The sequence below is a fragment of the Eleutherodactylus coqui genome, chromosome 5 (genome assembly GCF_035609145.1).
Source record: "Eleutherodactylus coqui strain aEleCoq1 chromosome 5, aEleCoq1.hap1, whole genome shotgun sequence".
NCBI lineage: Eukaryota > Metazoa > Chordata > Amphibia > Anura > Eleutherodactylidae > Eleutherodactylus > Eleutherodactylus coqui.
The window spans coordinates 174824515-174841225 of NC_089841.1; positions in this window are offsets into that span (position 1 = coordinate 174824515).

Below are 16711 nucleotides of genomic sequence, written 5' to 3' on the forward strand. Positions count from 1 at the left end.
CGGAGCAGGTAAGTATAAAACTTTTTATAACTTCTGTATGGCTCATAATTAATGCACAATGTACATTACAAAGTGCATTATTATGGCCATGCAGAAGTGTATAGACCCACTTGCTGCCTCGGGACAACCCCTTTAACATGGGGGGGGGGGGGGTAATAGGCTGAACTGGATGGACATATGTCTTTTTTCAGCTTTACATACTATGTTACTATATTCCTAAAGCCATTAGAACTGTTTTTCTGATACAGAACTCTAAATCTCCTGCATAGACAAGTTGACCAACAAAATTCTGGATATCGTCAACTCAATAGTGATTGCAATCTTGCAGAAAACAGCAATACCTTTGTCTGTGGACTGCAATACCACAGTCCATTGACAAAAGTGGCTCTATTTGAGGAAAAAAAGATCCTATTTTCTAATGTCCGACAACCCCTTCAAATATTAAATCAACACAGAATTTTGGACTTAAGAACACATTGAAATAAATGATTTTCAGAGTTGTGAAATCATAATTCATTTATCAAAGCTTTTCAACACTTTTTAAATTTGTGTTGGAAATCAAAAGCAGAACGGATGCATTGCTGTTTTAATCTGTTTACAATCAGACATGCGCGGCGCCTGATCTTGGGCTTTAAACCTGCACCATTGTAAATTTATGGTGGGGGTTTAACGCTCGTTTCTCCAATCTAGCCGGGTTTTACGCATACGGCAGTGTGAGCCCGGCCTTAGAATGAACTGGCGATATCTTGGAAGGCATCTTAGCCTCTTATCAGGGTGTTTTCTTCCTCTTCATGTTGACTGGATGTTATAATGATGTTGTTTCTGGCAGTGATTGCTACTTATTCATTATTTCCAGTGTTACTGTGCAAGTAATCTATATAAATATCATGATTTATTTTCATCTACAAGTGTCACTGGTTCCTTTGCCCTTGTACTTAATGTGTTAATGAGGATAAAATGTCAAAATATATATCTATATAGCAAACTAATACCAGCTAATCTAAAGTAATAGTGTACTTCATAGGGAACCGGGTACCAGTATTTGGCAAAACGAATAACAACGCAACAATTATGAATTATCTGTCTTTCTCACACCACTTTAGTTATAATTGCGGATCTAAGCATAGCTGAATAAAAACATTTGAAAATTTACCAGACTGTATGTTAATAAGGCAGAGCGGTCCGGTGGGCGTGCCAAGGTTCACAAAAATCCACCCTCTTGCATCCTCTGATGTAGATGACACAGAAGGCATCATCCATGCACCGCTGAAAAAGTCTCGCACCGCGAGTTCAGCTATGGAGTGCTTTCATTTAGATATGCTTCCATTCACAGTCATAAGAAGAGCAATGTCGGAAAGAGTTCTTGTGCTGTTTGCCACGGCTCGTGGCATAGTGGCCTCGACGCAGGCGAAGACCTGTCACTTTGTTATGCAGGACAAGGGTTAATGCACCATGTGCAGAGACAGCTGGTTGCTGTCTCTCTTTGCTGCATGGATGCGTGCTAATGATTAGTCATTCTGGGAGAAGGTTGGGGGTGTGGTTTACTATTTGCTCTGCTAGGCCTCAGGTGTGGAGAGCTTTATAGTTTTACCCCTCCCTTTGCTCACCACTGCTTATTCAGTTCTCAGAGGAGTTGTTGGAGTGTGGTGTTCCTCTGTGCTGGGTATCTTGCTACTATTTCCAGATAAGTGCTACGGTTTCCTTTTCAGTTGTATTTCTGTTTTCATTTGTATTGCTTTCTGTGTCAGTTCATCTCTCCAGGGGCTCCTATAGGGACAATCAGGACCCAGGATGAAGAACATGGGGCCGCCTCTATTGAGGCGATGACTCAGCTTCTAGGCAGGGACCCTTCACATCCCCCTGCTAGGTTTGGGCCAGGCTTCCTTCTCCCTGGAGTGGTGCTGCTCTTCAGCATAGCGTTGTGTGCTTCTATTTCCAGCAGTGTACGTTACCTGATGCCATGCTGCGCATAGTACTCTTGTGTCGCACGGACTTTACATTCTGGTTTACATACTCCTGCTGTGGCGCTCCCTGTTCTACAGTGCATAGTATATTAACTTACAACCATTTACGGTACAAGGCATGTGGAGGAGATTGCTAAAATTTTCTGCACATGTAGCGGAAAATTTACGCAACAAATCTGGAGCACATTTGGAAAACGCTGTGGATTCTAAACCTGCCACATGAATATTTATGCTGCGGATTTCAACCCCTGAAATACAGTACAATAGATAAAATCCACATCAGATCCACAATTAAAACCGCAGTCAAATCCACACCACTCAGGTGTGGATTTAGTCCTTGTGGATTTGCTGTGGGTTTTCCGCTGCAGAAAGGCTGTAGCGAATTTGCTGTTTGCAGAACTGTCCTTATGTTATCTATCTTAATCATCAACAAGAGAAGGTTTGCCTCAAGTATCAGGAAAAAAAAAGTGGAGAAGAAATTGTGGCCAGTATTAGGGTGTGCAAAGCCAATTGTGTCTTTTCTAGGGGACCCTGAGAATGGGAACTCCAGAAGCAAACTATAACACCCTAGTATTCATTAGCGATGTATGATAATGGTATTATTTGGGAGTTGAATTGAAAAATGAGGTGGGAACTATAGGGTGGTATTATGTGGGCTCTTTAAATGAGTAGTGTTTGAGCACTTAAAAGGTGGTCTTAAGAGGGCTGGAATTATGAGAAAACTGTCTAAATAAGCAAGGGGCTACTCTGCTTATTGAGCAGGTCTCCAATTTATATAAAATCAGTCCTGGACCTAATGCTCAGATCCCTTGTTAAAGAAATGTGAAAATAATAGTAGCCCTCCTGTTAGTGGGACTGATCCATATGCAGCTATAGTATATATTGCTCCTATTCATCACAGTAGTCACATTCCAGTAGTACATTCAGTGTAATTGGTTCATCGAGCGCTGTAGTGATTGGCTGAGTTGCGGCACTGGAGAACCAATCAGAGTCAGCGCTTCCTGGAGCTGGGGTTTTTGAAACCCCTGACCAGGAAGCACTGGCTGAAGACTTCAAACAAGTGCTGGGTACCTGTGTAAGAGAAGTGCGGCAAAGTGGATAGAGCCTGTTAGTTGATGTATTGGTTTTTTTTGTTCCTTTTTTTATGTAGCTAGGGGTTATTTTAGGGGAATGAGTAGGATTTCCTACTGTAAAAGTTGCATTGCACCGCACATAAAATGGATTTTCATGCAATGCAATTCAACACAATTGAAGGCTCCATAGGGAAACATCTTGCAATGTAGCAGCCTGCAAAACATCGCTAATGTAAGGGAACCCATTGGAAATCACGGGCTTGACATACATGGGATTTGTAGTGTAGTGTCCCAGAACATAATTCTGGACCACTTCATAATTGTCATACATCTCTGTCTTATGTGGATGCAAATCTACCATGTCTATTTTCTGTATGTGTGTTGCACAGCTGCAGCATCTGAAGGGTTAACCCCCTTAAAATCATTGCCTGTCAGCTCTGCTGCAGGTTGAATGTATCTGTCTTACAGTGTCATGTGGTACAAGTGAGGTTATAAATGTAAGTGTCAGAGAGCGGGAAGGTGTCTTCTTCTTTCTGTGTTGGAGCAGAATTCCATTTTACCTGCTGCTCAGAGCTAACACAAAGCCACATGAGAGCACCATCAACTTCCATGTCGGTGAAGATGGAAGAGGAGGACCGACATCCCGTAGCGCATGGGCTGTGGATGTAGAGGAGTGAGCACTGTCCAGAGAGAGAGAGCATGCCAAATCCTAATTGCTATTTAACCAGGTACCCGTTCACATTATGGCAGTTAATCTTACCTATGTGTCCGTCCGCCAATGAACCACCACACAGACGTACGTGGTTTCAACACCTACACGGAGAATGTGCGAGGTGCATTTAAAAGTCTTCTTCTGAGTAATTTTGTCTTGCCAGAGAGTATGTGGAGAGGATCTTGTCTTTTTGCCTCCTCCGGAGTATATTTTGTGTCCCGGACCGATGACATATAGATAACATGGAGTATAGGACCGTATTGTTCCTGTGTATTTTTGCCTCCCAACCTGCGAGCTTCTACCTGTAACTACTGCCGTGAATCTACCTGTAACTACTGCCATTAATGTACCTGTAATTACCTGCCTTTGCAAAGTTAAACTTAGTAAAGTTTTACCGAGCCTCAACCGTTCCTGAGGACCCAAGGTACGATACAATTGTCCAGTGTTTATTAATCCGCCGTGTATGAATGCCGGTGTATGGAACCGTGGCATCACGAACTGATAACTAGTATCCCCCTCATCCTGACGACTACTGGCCCTATCCTTTGCTGCAGTAACTTCCTCTAGGAACAGGAGTTGGTGAGTGCCATTATGACAGGTCCACGCACTACACCCTCCCAGCTCCAGCCGTATGCTTTGGTAGCGAGTCACTTTCTAATAATAATAATCTTCATTTGTATAGCGCCAACATATTGCGCAGCGCTTACATAGACAGGGGGGATACAGCAAGAGAAAAAATACAAAAATTACAGAACCACAGTTACAAAGTAATCAGTTGATGGAAACAAGAGACGTGAGGTCCTGCTCCAACGAGTTTACATACTACAAGTAATGGAGTGATACAGAAGGTAAAGGGCTGGAGATGTGCACGGTGTGGCGAGGTGGAGAGTGAGGGATGCTATATACATAGACAATGGTCAGACATTTAGCCGTGTGAGGGCAAATTCGGTATGACTGCAGGAGTGGTTTATGATGGCTAGCAGGGATTGCAGTCAATAGGTCAGTGAGCATGTTACCAGGCGGCGTACAGAGGGGTTTGTTTAGGGAATGCGGTATGCCTCCCTGAAGAGGTGCATTTTTAGAGCACGCCTGAAGTTCTGCGAGTCCTGTATTGCTCAGGTAGCCTTTGGTAATGCGTTCCAGAGGACCGGTACTGCTCTGGAGAAGTCTTGGAGGTGGGAATGAGAAGTTCAAATTAAAGGGGCGCTCAGTCTGGTTTCATTAGCAGAGCGGAGAGCCTAGGCTGGGTGATGGATTGAGATGAGGGAGGTAATATAGGGGGGCGCTGCACTGTGGAGGGCTTTGTGGATGAAGGTGGCGAGTTTAAATTGAATTCTGTATTTAATGGGCAGCCAGTACAGTGATCGGCACAGGACAGAGGCGTCTGAGTAGCAGCTGGACAGGAAGATGAGCCTGGCTGCCGCATTCAGGATGGATTGGAGAGGGTAGAGTCTTTTGCAGGGGAGGACGATTAGCAACGAGTTGCAGTAATCGAGCCGAGAGTGGATGAGGGCAACAGTAAGTTTTTTTTTTTAGCGTGTCCACAGTGAGAAAAGAGCGGATTCTTGCGATGTTCTTGAGGTGCAGTTGACATGTTCGGGCGAGAGATTGGATGTAGGGGGTAAAAGAGAGATCAGAGTTATGGTTACTACTAGTTGTTATACCAGTTGTTCATGGATTTTCTAAAGTTTCAGGCTACAACAGACATTACTGTTCCATTTTGATTTTAAGTCCTGATTGAAAATATTCCAATATTGTCTTATGGAGTGGAACTGCCTGTGAGACCTCCAAAGGGAGATGTATCAAGAGACGAGGAAACATGCTGCACTGCACAATCTTTACTTAAACAGCAAAGTGGCAGTACCATCTTTTGAACTCGACAACAAGCATGGCATAAAGTCTTTAGAACTTGGTAACACTATTATCACCAATTAGTCCACATTGGGTCAAGATACAGTCTTAAATGCACAGCAGACCGGTTGTGGCTCCAGAAAAAAATCTGGATGTCCAGAAACAGTTAGTGATGAAGCATTAGCAATGGTTTTTGATCCTCCACATTTGATTTATCAGCAACAGAAAATGATTCTAGAAATTTGGAAAGAATTGTGGCAAATGCACCATGGGTAATGGGAGATCTGGTTGGGTGGCATTGATTAAAATCTGTGACGATGACCCATGTTCTTAATTCACCTGACATAAGGATGATCTCAACACATCCTGTTTCAGATAACGCTATCATTCACATTGCCTGTAATGAAGAAAAATCACTGTGTTAACATGAGAATGGATACAGTTATGGTAAAATGAAGCACACAATTGTTCTTCTGGTGAAATTCTCTGCTAGTCTGATATATTACACACCTACCTTCCCTTTGGAAAAACTAGAATTAAATTTCAGATGGCAGCATTCAAAATGGCCGTCATGTTGGTGACACAGCCTAAAAGGTTACCTCCTTTTCCTGTGGGCAAAATTAGATCACCATCTGCCAAACGGTTTTCATTCTATATGGGTGCTTCCACACTTTTGAGACACTCTGTAAATTAACAGTCTCTTTAGTTCATGGCTTCCAGTCTTTCAGGAATGCAGCAGGTAACTGACCGCTGTAGCTTTAATTCTGCAATCAGGAGGTTCTAGGGATTTCAAGAAACTCACTTGTCTTTCAAACCTCTGGTACTTACTTCTATTACTTCCATGTCTTGTAAGAAAAGGCTTACTAGGCACAGTGGTCCACTTATTTCAGTGTCTCATTCCTCACAGTGGCTCACTCAATTATAGCAGCTAACTTCACTTAGTAGTTCTCTTCTGTGGTGCGCTTGACTACAGTGAGATGAAATAATACCTCCACAGTGCCACCTATTGGAAGGCAGCATTCCTTTAAGCCAAAGTCAGACTCTTTATACAAGCCTTGTAAAAATGACTTGGAATTAAAAGCAAAGCCAGACTCCATGCACAGACAGATGTTTCTGGGTATACCCCCACCAGAGGACTTTGGCGCAAAACCCAGGACCGCCCCCCAGGCGCTGCAGTCCCTGAAAAGAGAGGAGCTACTAGACCTCTCAGCTCAGAACGCCTTCAGCCAGCAAACTGCCAGGATTTTTCTCCCACGCAGAGAGCAGAGACTAGGCCCAGTCCAAGATGCACCAACTGGATTTCCCACAGCTTCTTCCCCTGCTACCTCAGGATTCACCCACTTCCTCTCCACCGGAGGAACACAGAGGATTCTTTGGGAGAAGCCGACGCAGCTTCTGTCTGCCCTATGTGCACTTTCAAGGTGCCAAAGACAATCATCCAGGCGAACTACCCACCATGGATCCTGATGCACCATAATAATGCTTCCATGAAGGACTGCCTTCCAGAGCTTCTGAAGCAGTTTATTCATGAGTATGGGGATCAAAATTTCTAATTTTTCTTCATGGGAGCACGACCCAGGATGCCAAATCCTTCCCTGCGACAGCCTCATCCTGGACCTACTGCATCATCAATTGTCATCAAAGACACTTCTCCCACGGAGGAGGATTCAATGCTGACATCACTCCCCACCATCAGCTTCACCGTTACAGACTCCATGGATGAGCGTGATGAGGAAGTGCGCAGCATTAATCAGGCCAGTTCTTCTGGGAGTTCGGTGGTAGAAGTCAGCTCAGGAGAGAATCATCCGACACCAATCACAATTACAGATTTGGAGAGCGAGAATTCGCAACTAGTGCTGATCCGACCAAAGAACTGTTTCAAGTTCTAAAAAGACTCTTTACATAAGAGACAGTCTTCTTCTCCAGTTAACCCCCCTTAAATTTAAGAACTCAAAAGTTAAAATTTTCCCCCATTTGCATAGCCAAATGTTTATATGCTATGTATTTATTGTTTCCTATGGAAAATGTGTTTTCTTTGGCAACGTTATAGTTCAAGCATTGTGCAGGAGGTAGTAGACAAATATTCATATGCGTAATAGTAAAGTAAAATTGTTTAGTTAACTAGAACATGCTCCTGATTGAATGAGACCATACAAATTGCGTGAGTGATCTATGTGTATGACTGGAGGTTTTTTGTTCTCCATGTCGCACCTTTAGTGCCAGTGTTTATCCACCTTTCTAGTCTGTCTCAGTAGGTGGGGCATCCTTTTCACCTTATCCCTTTAGTCCCGGAAGTGAGGTATTGACTTACGTTACCACCCATCAAAGAGTCTTTTTTTTGTCAGAGAAACTGGTGATCATTCTACTTGTCTCTTGTTTTTCCAACCAGTCGCCCTTCTCAATTTTGTAGTATTGCATCAGTGATATATTCTCTTTTGTCAGAGGAAGTGATGCTCATTCTACTTACCTCATATCTTTTGTCTTTGGGGAAAAGAGTCATGTAATTGCCCCATAGCTATCATAGTGAATCCTGAATTCAGTTCAGCCTAGTAGAAATAGTCTCATGGTTTTAGCTAAAACCATTTCATACACACTGTCATAATATAATGCTTTACTCAGAAAGTGACATTCTAAGGCCCCCTGCAAACGGGCGGAAATTCCGCAGGATTTCCCACAGAATTTCTGCCCATGCCCGCCTGCATAGGATTGCATTAGATGACGCAATCCTAGGCAGACAGCCGTGATTTGTCCACGTGAAAACACACGCGGAAAACAAATCTCAGCATGTTCTTTTTCTGTGCGGCCCGCACAGAAATGTCAGTGGTGACGGGCCGGCTCCTCTCCGACAGCTGGCACATAGCAGAGAATGAGGACGCCTGGGGCACCACATTAGTGGGTTCAGATGACTAAACTTTAAAGTCTATGGGGGGCCTTCACAGAGTAGCTCTCCATTGTAGTTCACAGAGAACATCCTAAGCCAGGGACCCCACTCTGTGATATCCATGTGCCCTAGTAGTGTCTATAGACAGGGATGTCTGAGACAGCACCTTTATTAAATCTATGCAGTGTAGAATAGACCAACTTCTTAACACATCTTGCCTCTACATTTGGGGTATACTCATTACATTTTCCTGACATATATACGTCTTATTTGCCCATAGTCTATCATTAGCAGAATTTAATAAAAAAATTTTTTTACTTGGACTATTCGTCAGATTTTTTTCAAAAAAGCGCCGATGCACTTACACCTATTCAAATAAATGGATGATGATATTTCCGTCCTATTTTCGGACCAATTTTTCAGTCCAAAAAATCAAATGAGAAAAAAAGCTGTGTGCATGTACCCCTAGGCTCTCCATACACATTACATTAATGCAGGTGGATCATGCAGATTTTGGCAAGATATATCAACAATGTAATACAGATGGCTGCCTCCCAGCAGTCCGCTGTTGGCCCATGTGGGTGTAAACTGGGACTGAGTATGTCATCAATTAAGCAATTCAATGCCCCTGATCCTATTGTTCTACCGGAAGATTAAGGAGTTGACCGAGTGAAGGAAACCTCTGTCACTTGGTCCACCATGCCTTAAAATAAAAAATCAGCAGTTACTCACTGCTTTGCATTTAAAGTGACGACAAAACAGAGACCGGAGCCAGTGGACAAACAGGGGAGCGTTTTATTTTAAGACATGGGAACCAGGTGACGGCTTTCCTTAAGGGCTCATTCACACAGGCTACAAAATCACGCAAAAGCTAGCTGTGCTGCAGAAAATCGCGTGAATGGATGATTTCCCGCTATTAAGTTCCGAGCTTAGTTACTGGTGAATTTGCCCATTCACACGATTGCTTTAGCAAAAAAGTGCTGCAGCTGGAGGGATATCACCAGTATCGCAGATGCCGGGGTTCCCCGGCAGAAGTGAAGAAGGAATTCCCCAGTAGCAGGGAGAGAGGGGGAATTCCTTCTCCATGCAGGGAAATCTTGTCATCTGCGCTGCTGGGGAATTAATCACCCTTTGCCGGCCGCATAGAGGAGCCTATGGAGGCTTCTGCGATTTTCGGTGACAAAATAGGTCAAGAGCTATTTTTTCACGTAGCAGGGAATTTCAGTCACTGAATTCTGCCGCCGATTTCCATCTTTTTTGGTTCGTTTTCTTTTCTGACGTGGCTACAAATAGTTCATCTGAAGATTTCCATAGGAAACCATTGGTTCTATTAGATGCAAGTTTTTTCTTTTTATCCATGTAACTTTGCTGCAGAAAATCGTCCATGTAAATTTGAGTTTATAGCACTATCGTATACATCCTCCATCCTACCTGTGCTCCCTGTTCTACCAATGATCTACTACTACAATTCTCCATAATCAAGACTCCCCCAGTCCCATCTTCAAGACTTTTCTTGAGCTGCAGCGGCCAGGAGCTCAAGAAAAGAGCGTTAATAATAAGGGTGATTTTGACGACTGTGGGCTCCTTGGACCCCCGGGCCTTGGGCAGAGACCCCTATTATAATCTGCCATTGCTCATAGATTGTAAAGGCTCATTTACACACAGCAACTATTGCTCAAAATTCGCACAAACAATGTCTTTTGAGAGATAATCGTTGCGTGTAAATGCTACCATCGTTTACTGTTCGGCTGAATGATGATTTTTAGGTGAGCATAAAATCCATCGTTCGGCCGGAGAGCTGATAGCAGGGACCGCACGCTGTGTTTTTCCACGGGAGTGCTGATTACATTGTATTCAGCTTGCAGTCCCGCGGCAGAACAAAGGTGCTGCATGCAGAGAATAGACCACCTGCTGTTCTCTGCATACAGCTCATAAAGGCTCATTTACATGTAAATAAAGGTAATAAGCTGCTAATGGGGATTAGTGCTCATTAGTAGCTTATGCAAAATGATCGCTCAAACTATCAGTCCCATCTTTTGAACGAATTTTGAGCGATCATCCTTACATGTAAATGGGCCATAAGCCCTTGTGAGCAGGGTCCTCTCTCCTATTGTGATTAGTTTGCTATTATTTACGATCTGATTTTGCCTGTATATGTATCCTATGAAACAGAAAGTGTTGCAGAACATGCTAAATAAAGCTTATTAATATAGATTAGTATTCATGTTGTAGGCTTGTGGATCTGCAATAGATGACTATTCTTAAATGTGGCCCAGATAAAAGACCATGCAAGATAAGGTCTGTAGAGATAAATAACAAACAGTTAACTTTATTGCTCCTTAAGTATCCGCAGGTATCCAAGGCTGTAGACTTTTAGAATGGGCGTGCTCGCAGCGCTTCCTGTTTTTCCTCTCCCTTTCCCCTGTTGGATTAATGAATTGACCCTACATACAGTAAAGGAACCCAGAATTACTGATTAGTGTTTTTTCAGAAAGGCTCCTCTGACCCTCTTAAGACAATAGCAGGAAGACGTTTAGAGACAAGCTGATGTTTTCCCCAAATGTATATATATTTTCTTTCAATCAGGTCTTTTTTTATCTCAAGTCCTCTTTCCTGGTCTCTTCACCAATGATTCAGTGATGCTTTCCAGTCCAAGATTTAAATTAAGACTCTTTTGTCTTGATTTCTCATATATGATTGAGGAAAGAAGCAATTTACTTAATTCATTAAACGCAATCCGCTCATTTAATTTCTGGCAATAGAAAGATTTGGCTTCTATTCCACAAACATTTTACTACTAGAAATGAGTGAGCCTACTTGGTAAGGCAGATACTCGAGTAAGCATCGCTCTTCTCGAGTAACTGCTTAGTGATCCGAGCAGGCTCGGGTACGCTGCGCTCCTCCCCGCAGCCCACCAGAGCCTGCTCGGATCACTAAGCAAATACTCCAGAAGAGCGATGCTCGCTCAAGTAACTGCCTTACTGAGTAGGCTCACTCATCTCTATTTACTACTAAGCCGTTGCTAAATAGGTTTTTTACTATTGGCGCATTGCTTAAAGAAGGTTTCAGTTAATAAACTTTTTTTCAAATTTTCACCCATTCATTGGATAAATGAAAACTGATAAATGAGTGGGGGTCCGAGTGCTGGGACACTCACCAGTCCTAAAAACGGGGTTCCCGTTTTCCCTAGTCATAGAGTACAGGATAGGCCGTGTTTGCAGGGCCGCCACTCCATTTATTTCACAAAATATTTTTAGAAATATGCTGTTTTACATTTACATTAGGGCTGCAATATGATAGTGATGAGTGAGGGAATCATTTAGGGGGGGGATTTCATGTGTATTTATTTTTGTTTGTTTTTTAACTTTTATTTTTGAATTTCTACAGTCTATCCATTAAAGGTCAGAAGAGACTATTGGGGGATTTTATTATTCATCTCTTAATTTTACCCTTTTCCACCACTGTAACCTGAAAATTGTCACAATTGTCCAATTAGATCCAAAGTAGCCTACAGAAGAGGGTGTTATATTGAGAGTTTGGTGCCAGGGAAGGTTGTTTTTTTTTTAAATCATAATTATTGAAATTATATTTTTGAATAAAATTACCCATTAATGTTAAGACATTTATACATGCCTAAGTATAATATACATAAAACCTATCATCAGCCCACCCAAACAATACAATTAATGATAACTGTTTTTAAGCATGTCATAACCATCCCTTCACCCTCAAAAACTTTTTAGACACATATAAAAATAAACTATTCTTCACCCTCTCATTCCCTCAATATCCCATCACCAGAATGTTCAAAAATGTATGCCCAACCCCAATACCCAATATACAAATTAATTTGGAAGCAACTTTTCATTAGAAAGTGTTCCACTGCATCCCTTAACACGTTCACTGTCAAAGGAGCTTCTAACTTCACCCTCTGATCATCCTACAAAAGTGGCAGCCGAGTCAAATTTCATAAAGATCTTCACAATTCACACTAGACTTAGAAATGTTCAGGTTTGGGAAATAGAGAAATGATGTCTCCAAAATTTAATCCTCCTTTTTTAACCAAAGAATTATCAGGCCTTCTCATTGCTGCCACATAAGATGATGATTCCTGTGCCTTAATTATAGAAGCCAGACATGACCACCTGCTTCTCCTTCCTCAAAGATCTTCTACTTCATAAAAAGACACTTATTTTTTGCAACACCTCTCAGATGATCAGCAACTTGAGACTGCGCCTCTTTCCAGTTAATTTCCGCCTGATTAGTGGAAGAATATACATATGCTTGATCTGCATCTGAAGCTCTTCGCTGAAGAGCCCTAATGACATCAACGAAATATAGACTTATGTGGGCTAGTCTTCTGTATAAAACAAGCACATATAAATGCCTTCATAGCATCCCACACTGCAACACTGAGAAAGAGCCAATGTTAATCTAAAAAACTCCAATAGAGCCTCCTCCGTTCTAGCATTACCATCAAAAAGGTTCAACCAAAAGGGATTTAACCTCCAAACTCTATCCAAACCAAATCCCCCACTATTCATAATCAACAACAAAGTGGAGAATGATCAGGCACAGTTTGTGCTACATATTCCACTCTACGAACATAAGGAAGCATAGACGGAGTGTCTAAAAGGACTTCTATTCTAGAAAGTGTATTGTGTGAACTCGAATAACGAGTATTGTCTAACCAATGGACTTCTCAACATTCACAGGCTACATAAACCCAATGCTATTGATAAATGTGCAATAGTTGGGGAAGGAGAAACCACTATAGGGCCTTTATTAAATCTAAACAGGGATCCAGGGAATTATTAAAATCACCCAAATTTAATGTAGGAACAGCAGGGATATAGCCACAAATTCCATCACCTTCTTAATGTATTTGCTGGAATACACAGGGAAGATATATATTGCCACCAAGAAATATTTTATCAATTAGTATACTCCATGCAAATAACTTGAGTACATAGAATGAAAAGAATGTGCCCATACAAAATGGTGAAGCAAGTGTACAGTATCTCCTGTTAAATGTGTTTCTAGTAGACAAACAATAGCTAGTTGGAATTGTTGAATAGATGAAAAAAAAAACATATGTTTTAACCCCTTGAGTGGCACGCCCGGAAAATTTCCGGGGCCGAGCTCCACTGCTCATAGCGATACTGCCCGGAAGGTTTCCGGGCTATGTATCACTATGGGAGCTGCAGAGCACAATGCCACAAGCTGTGACAGTGTGCTCTGCCTGCACAGACCCACAGAAAACAAAGCAAGGGCTATGACAGAAGCAGAAGATATTGCCGACATGTCGGCAATGTCCTGCTTTGTTTACAGGTTGCCATAGAGACCATCGGCTTGTCAGAAGCAAGCCGATGGTCTCTGTGGCAGGGAGAGCTAGTTGTTAGCTGTCAGAGGACAGCTAGGTACTAGCTCTTACAGCAGAGATCAGAGAAAACCTCCGATCTCTGCTGTGTTAACCCTTTACATGCTGCAGTCTATGTGACTGCAGCATGTAAAGGGTTGTCACTGCAGCATGTAAAGGGCTGTCACCATCGGACCCCCGGAATGTGATCAGGGGTCCTGATGGGTCCCTGTGGAAGTCCCCTATAGGGACAAAAAAAAATAAAATAAATTTAAAAAAATTTTAAAAAAAAGTAAAAAAATTATTAAAAAAATAAAAAAAACACTTGTCCCCCTTTACTTTGTAAAAAAATCAAAAATACAATCACACATGTGGTATCCATGCGTCGTAATGACCCAGAGAAGGAAGTTAATACATTATTTAACCCCTTAATGACATGGCCCCTTTTTTTCTTTTTTCCCCATTTCTTTTTTTCCTCCCCCCTGTTTAAAAAATCACAACTTGTCCCGCAAAAAACAAGCCCTCATATGGCCATGTCAATGGAAAAATGAAAAAGTTATGGCTCTTGAGACGCAACTGCAAAACTAGTTGAAATTCAATGATTAGACCATTTTAAAAAACCTGCCCTGGTGGGCACGACAGGGTGGTAGGAAACCTGCCACTCAAGGGGTTAATTGTATCCACCATATCTCACTCATTCTATGAGACTATATTACCCTCTTGGAGTATAGTAAATGATATTCATTCTCTATGTTTTACACATATAATTTAAAATGTTGGCTGCATTGCATGATAAAAGAGAAGAATTAAGGCCTCTTTCACATGGGCAACAAGATCATTGCTACAAAATGCATCTATGTGAAGCCTATGGCTTCCAATGGGTTCTTATAGGCTACAAAACATCGCTCACATGAAAGAACCCATTGGAAACCATGAGCTCCACATACATGCGTTTTGTAGTGACGATTTTGTAGCCGGGTAAAAGAGGCGCAAAAGAAGAAAAAAAACCCACCAAACCCAACCCCATTTACACATACTCATATTCGCTATGGCTCTAATCACCTAGGTGTAGTGGTAATGTTCAAAAAGAACAATATCACAGTGAAGGCCTATTTAAATTGGGCGAGCGTTGGGCAGATGGTGCCCAACATTCGTCCCGCACATACTCACCCCCGTGCTGCTGCACAGGAGCTAGTATCGCTGGCTCTCAGCGGGGATGCTGGAGGAGATTTTACTCCTTGCACTCCCCTGCCTTTCTTAATTGACATAACACAGCAGACGTTCAATACTGAATGGCTGCTATTTACACTGAGCAATCAGAGATCTGCAGCCTCCCCGCCCTCCTGCTGGCCACTCTGTGAGTGAGCCAGCGCTTTTACCTCCTGTGCAATAGCACAGGAACGAGGATACACAGGGACGAGTGTCAGGCATCGTTTGTCTGACATTCGTCCTATGTAAATGGGCCTTTAGATCACTTATACTAAGAAGTAGTATCCACGATCCTCCCACCTCTGTACCAAATAATCTCATTTCAGGTGGTGCATTACTCTATCAATAATTCACTAATATAAAGGACTACTTATGACTGTTATATAAATATTGCCTCCTAGATTGATAACTATGAACAACTATGAAAATTATCAAAGAAAAAAGTCTCCCCCTGCATCACAACTCTCAGCCGAGCCGGATACAATATAGCATAAGGTAGCTGCAAACTCTGTAACCTTCCCTTAACATCATGAAACTGCAGATGTTTTTTTTTTGTGTGTCTACTAAATAATATGGGAAAAATAGCTATAGGATGACCATCCATAGTTATCTTTTTCATTTCTCTCGCTCTCTTTAAAATAATGTCCCTATGGTTATAATACAGGAAATTTTACCAAAACAGTCCTCGGCCTGGCACGAGGTGGAGGTGGTGTAGAAGGAACTCTAGGAGTACTCTTTCCACAGCAAAGAAGGATGACAAAGTATCTTCCCCAATAGTTGATTTCAGCAATCCCTCAAAAAATTCTCTGCCAACCATCTTTCCACTTTTTCTGTAACCGCCACCAGTAGTAAATTATTTCTCCTTAGCCTAGATGCCTGTGCCTGAGCGCCATCATAAGGCACATATGCACCACCAGCGTCATTCCTTACCGTCATTGCAACTTGGTTAAATGACAGGCAGGTCTCATAACAGACCAGCCTCCGCTATCACTTCTCCTCCGCTCCTGCACAACAGAATGGGGTGCAGCACAACAAATACCATCTCAGGAAGAAAACCAAGCTAGCAAAACAGGCGGGAGCTCTCCTGGTGTGTCTCCACTGCTGACATTACGCTCTACGCTACACCCCCAGGGAAGGGTTTTTAAGGAGGACCAGAAGTGTTGTGTTGGTTGTTGGCATACTCCAGAGAACAGATGAAGGGAGTCATAAGAACTGAGTGTCAGAAGCTAGGTGACTGCCAAAGCATCTCAATCAGATAATAAAAGCACTAGAGGGGTGGAGATGACCAGGTGATTCCAATTCAGTGTGTGAAAAGGCAATCACTACTCGCACTGATCACTATACTCTGTATATGCCCATAGCCAGGAGACTTGGTGAAGCTAAGTACTATAGCAAAGCTGACCAGTCATAAAGAGCATCTGGTATACTGAAGTTCAGTTTACTAGCAAGAAACAAGAAATCTTTTGTTCCAGTATAAACGATGCAATTGATATTAAAGGAAATGTGTCATCAGAAAATGTACAAATCATGTTTTTACGTTAAACAGATTTTTTTAAGAATTTTTAGTGATATTATTTAATTTTTCATCTCACAATCTATTTTTAATAATGCTAAAATCCTGCAGGTTTTACCACTGAACCTAATAATAGTCCGACACTTCCT